The sequence below is a fragment of the Parasteatoda tepidariorum genome, chromosome 6 (assembly GCF_043381705.1).
Source record: "Parasteatoda tepidariorum isolate YZ-2023 chromosome 6, CAS_Ptep_4.0, whole genome shotgun sequence".
NCBI lineage: Eukaryota > Metazoa > Arthropoda > Arachnida > Araneae > Theridiidae > Parasteatoda > Parasteatoda tepidariorum.
In genome coordinates, this window is record NC_092209.1 from 76966741 (window position 1) to 76972880 (window position 6140).

The window sequence follows — 6140 nt, forward strand, 5'->3', positions numbered from 1 at the left end:
AAGACTTAACCTGAAATTATAAAGATTTAAAAATTGGTTCGAAAGTTAGTAATTGTTAAACTTATAGAAAAATATACCATGCGGCCTACTCTGTAACTTGCAGAAATCCAACAACAGAGTTGAAATTTGACGTGAAGGCTATTTTTATTTATGAAACTATAGCGAGTTTTCTTTTTCGAAATTTATTGCAATTTTAAGTGCTTTTTCTTCGCGATTTTTTTCTCACTTTTCTTGCTTTAAAAAATGACTACTTATCCATTGATTTGGGAAATTTATTTTTCTCACTTAGGGTCTTTATTTTATAAGCTCGCAGTTAAGTTAATTTCGAAAATAACAGAAGGGGAGAGAGACAGAGAGAGCGAGAAAGAAAGATGTTTTTAGCTATAAACCTTAGTAGGGTAAACCAACCAGTGAAGGAACACTACCCAGTGAAGGAACATTACATATATATTGATTAAAAATAAGAATTTGAAAGTTTTTCCTTAGATTGATTGGTAACAATAGCTTACTGTTAAACAATAGGAAGTCACCTAGCAATGCTTTGGATTACCTGGTCAAATAGACTTCTCTGGAAAAATTTTTGAATTTGTTATTATCTCTGCAACACCTTGTTTCCTTGAAAAAATTATAAGGTGAGTGCTTGTATTTACATGTTTCAAGTGGAATTAATTGCATGCAATAGTTTTATTTTTCTCACTGTGGAAAAGAGAATTCAAAATATAGTTATTGAAGTTACGTTTTATTTTTTTTAAGCATCATAGCATAATAAAGTACTGAGATAAAGGTGTGTTTATTCACTGAATCACCAAACGATGAAAAACCAGTGAAGGAACAAGTGCTCCTTTACTGTTTTTTTTTCTAAGTTAATGAAAATAAAAGATAAANAAACCAGTGAAGGAACAAGTGTTCCTTTACTAGGTTTTTTTCTAAGCTAATGAAAATAAAAGATAAACTCTAATTTTCTTGTACCTTTAGTGATGTTCCACATCAAAAGTATGTTAAAAATACGAAAAACAACTTCTAACCAGTGAGGGAACAGGCATGCTCCTTTACTGGGCATAGATTTCCCTTTGAATGAACAGTATGTGTTAATATGTTGACACTTTAATTTTCAATTCATGATTAGAAAAAAAATTTAAAATTTTCGAAGTATTTATATGTTATAATTTCAAAAATAGGCTTGTTTTTAAATATTTGTATGGCTTATAAATTCATAAAGAGCATTAAAAAATAACCAAAATTAAGTGTTCCTTTACTGGGTGTTCATTCACTGGTAAAAGCTGTTCCTTCACTTCTTACTACTTGTTATTTGAACCTCCAAAACTTTAAAACAATATTATGTAAGTTCTCTACAATTTTTTTTACATAACTTGCAATTAGTAACAAATATGTTGACACTGTCATTTAACTAAAATTACGAATTTAGAAATTATAATATGATTTTTTAAAAGGCAAGCGAAGCTTAAGTGTTCCTTCACTGGTTAGTTTACCCTACAACGAAATACGCAAAAAGTAAAAGTAAAATTGAATCTGTTTTTCGAAGATCATATGAAATAATGCTATTTTCATAACTGCTGTGAGTTTACAACAGTTACTCATGACTGGTTGGTCAAATTTAGCCTTTATATAGTTAGTATGGCTGGGATAGTTGACAGGGTGTTGGGCTCATGTCTGTGAGTTCGATACCCGCCGGCCGAAGACTCCCGTGTTTTAAATGGTGACTGGTGCACGTTAAAACTGTCAGGTCACTAAGTCCTCCATGTTCCCATAACAAATTATGGGGGTATTGAATTGGAGATTGATCGTTCTCTGGTTGAGATCAAAATTACGATCTGTGGATGGATGGTGTATGAATGCAGGGGTCTGTCCAGACATTTTGCGAAAGGGCCGTTTTTGTAAAATTGTGAAAAAGTTACTCGTAATTTGTGAATATAAAATAAACGTCAAGTCACATTCTTTCAACCAGGGCCCGCTTTTGTGAATTTGTGCAAATAGGGTCCGTTATTGCAAAAAAACTTTTTCAAGGAGTTTTTAAATTGTAAAGACATACAAGATTATGCTCAACACTGTAAAATTATAATTAAAAAAAATTACATTTCAAAAAAATAAACATTAATCGCAGCTACTAAATTAGTGATGCAACATATAAATATTTGGTACTTAGCCTATACTGCTGAGTCCCGCAGTGGACTGATCGTTAAGACACGGTTCCCAGCAGATCACCGAAGTCAAGCATCACTGGTTACGGTCAGTGTGCGGGTGGGTGACCACTTGGATCAGCCTGCGTAGGGACCGAGGGTGTNCCCCCCCCCCTACCTGGGAAGTGTTTATTCGATTAACAAAACAATAATGAAGATAAACAAATTTGTGAAGGGTCCGATTAAAAGATAAATTATTTTGTGAAGGGTTCGTTTTTAAGTGAAAATATTTTGTGATGGGTCCGTTTTTATGAAAAAATATTTTGTGAACGGTCCCAAATTTCTTCTAAACAGACCTCTGGAATGTGTCCTTCCTGTGAAACGGGATAGACGTGTGTGTGACAGAAGTCGAATTCTTGTCCATAGATGGCGCCATTGGAAAACAAGAACAATCGCACCCCCTCTGCCCTAATGGTCGGCGACAACAGCAATGTAATTTATTTATTAATTTTTTTTTTTACAGAATTTTGCGAAATTGGAATTTACTCACTAGAAATTGATACAAAGTTCGTTTGTCTTTGAATTGAATTATCTTAAATTTATGTACGAAATAATCTGATTAATTTCCTTATAATTTTCATTATTATAAAACTTTTATGTTTGACATTTACGTATCATTTTTTTAGCAGAAATTACGGAAATGGCTAATAATTGGTTTGTTTATTGAAATATTTTAAATTTATGCCAACTTTGATAGATGGCTAACTCGAAATCGACACACAGTTTAGCTATGTATTGAAATATTCTAATTTATACCAACGTAACAAATGAACTAGTTATTTTTCCTTATATAGACAATTCTAACAATAAAATGTATGCTGTCTCCGGATCATCTTCAGGGATTTTTCCCAGACCGTTGCCAATAGCCCATTGTGCAGCTCTAGTGCGACGTAAATTGAAGTACCTACCTATATATAGCTATCGCTCTCTATATTCTGAAAACGTCGATATGCATAAAAACCACAGTTTAACTGTAGAACCGTCTGTGCTAATATCCTGAAATTTGAAGATTGGATGAAAGAGGCAATTTTAATCCTGCATCCTATAAATCGTTCAAAAATTTCAGTTCGATCGTTCAGAAGAGAAGTTTGAAAAATGGAATTTTCTCATTGACTTTAGAACTTGCCATTTATATGAATTAAACTGCAGCCAATTCTGTTTTTTTTTTTTCCAACCATTTTAATGAAAATATCAGTGGTGTTTGCTAGCGAATATTTCTCATTAATGTTTTTCTTGTTTGTTCTTTTTAATATTTACTTTTTATTCCTCACTTCAGATTAACTCAATGATTAATGTGAATGTAATGGCATACGTGGACTGCGCACCAAATTGGTATTCTAGAAGTTACATGAAATTACCTGTTTGTTTTGTTTATAGTTATATTTTAAAAACGGTGACTCAATAAAACTAGATAAATTAAAATCATCTCTTTTTAAAATAAAATAAATAAGTTATGTACTAAATATATTATTTATTTAAAATAAAATAAATGAGCAAAATTAATGAATAAATATTACGAATTCTTTTAGAAGAAATGCAAAAATTTGTCATACTATTACTATTGACAAAAAAGATGCGTGATTAATTATGGTAGTAGATACTACTTAAAATAATAAAAAAGTATAAGTTATGCACTAAAAAGCAAAATTTATGGAGAAATAATTCAGGAGAAACATAAAAAAAAATCATTCCTTATTTTTCAAAATGAAGATCTCAAATATCTCAAGGGTGTTGCTGGGATCGAATTTTTTAGGGAGACAAAATTAAAATAGAGTTATAATAGTTCTTTATCATAAAAAAAAAATCCTACATTTGCTAATATTACTAAATATTTACTAAGAGTTGTTTTTTACATGGAATTATCTTTGAAAAAACAAATTTTATAATTGTGTGCAAAAAATTTTCAACTCGCTTAAAAAAAATCTTGAGATACAGCAAAATACGCAAAAAGGAAATTTAATAGTAGGGGGTTTAAACTTTGAAGCGCTCTCCTGACCAAATTATGGCTACCCCCTATTATTTGAAGGTCAGAAATCCGAATTTGTTGAAAAAACGGTATGTTTATTCAGAAGTAGTACAATTTTGTGTCTGATTTCATAACTTACAATATCGCTTGCTCTAAATATTTAGCACCATTAAGATCACCCTGGCAACACATTAAGATTGAGTCCTAGAAAGTGAAGATTTTATTATTAAAATAAAAGTTCTTAACCTTTTACAATAAGTGGTTATAAATGAAAAAATTGCTAATTAAATAGCACATTTGAGGTCAACCCCTCAAATTTGATCCCTAGAATGTGAAGATCCGATCGATCATTAGATCTAAAGTTATTCAGGGTAGTCCTTCTTTTTGTGCACAGTTTATATTATGCATCTAAAGATATATATAAATGCTAATGAAATAAATGTGTGGCTTAAATTTTGTTTACAAGGAACAAAATATTTCACATAAATGGCACAATATTTAACTTTTTTTCTAGTTTTTTAAAAAAGTTATAACATTTTATAATTCTTTTAAAAAATTGATTACCAGCTAATTGAATATGCTATTACTTAAAGTTAGGCAGACTGACTTATGGGTAATGCCTAATGAAAAAAAAAGGTGTGGTACTTAAAGAAATTTAAAAGCAACATGGAAATTGTTAATCATAAATGCCAAAAAAACGTTAGTAAACAACACTTGGATTTATAATAAAATCGACAAAAATAATGTGAGCCAAAAAATTTTTACTCAAATTTGAAACTCGTACATCATATTAAAAATATTGGGATTTTTAAGACCATATGGGATTTCGTAGCAACATCCGTTGCAAAAGCGATCGAAAAACAACTGTTTACAATACAACCCTGTGGAAGAAATTTTTTCGGACTTTCTGCGACAAATCTCTCCAGCATTAATATCTTTCTGCAAGATACTTTTAATAATAACAAATATATATGTTCAGGGGTCTGTCCAGGCCGAATTTACTACCGTTTAGCGGTACCTTCACAAATTCAAATTTAAGAAAAACAGTAGTTTCACAAAACACTTTTTCTTAAAATTTTATTTTTGTCTCCCTTAAGAAACAATAAATCCATATTTTTACCATATATCTGTGCTCAGTTTTTAATTTAATTTGTCAAAAATTATATCTAAATTTTCACAAAATATAGGTACCTCTCAGAAAAACCTAGACAGACCCCTGATGTTACTAATTTCAGGGATGAGATTAGCCAAAAGGCAAAAAAGCTGAATTTCCACGATATTAAATTTTACGCAAGCGCAACCCTTTAATAATAAATTCCAGACAGTTTAAGGTAATAAATAATGTGTTGACATACAATTGTGTACTAATCTATTATTATATAAATGATTACATTGCTACTTAACATTTAGTGAAAATAAAAATTACCAATTGAAAAAATAAAGCTGGAAATTATATTTTTCCTCAGTTCACATAAGAGACAATTGTTACTTGGAAAACTACCTGGTTTAGAAAATTAAAACTACTGAGAATATACATTAATATTTCATTTCTTTTAATAAATACTGTTATGTGATTTATAGCAAATATATCAGTAACATTACTTTTTAAATTATATTGGAAAACAATGGACCGAATCATTATGTTCATATTATAGTCTAATCCAGGGGTCTCCAAACTACGGCCCGAGGGCCACATCCGGCCCGCGGAGAGCTAGCATACTTGAAAACTCCTTTTAGAGAACATATTTTTTATAGCAAATTAAATTTAGTTTACTGAAGTGTTCTAATTTTATGTTGAAATTAGAACACTTCAGTAAACTGCAGTAACTTCTGTAAAATGAAAAGCTATGTTTGATATTAAAATCGTGTGAATAAGAATAGAGATATTTGCAGATTCCAGGCTTGGGACCTCTAAAAGGCTTGTCAGAAGCAGCGTCGTTTGAACTACAAAAATCGGATCTATCTGGAGGGCGGGT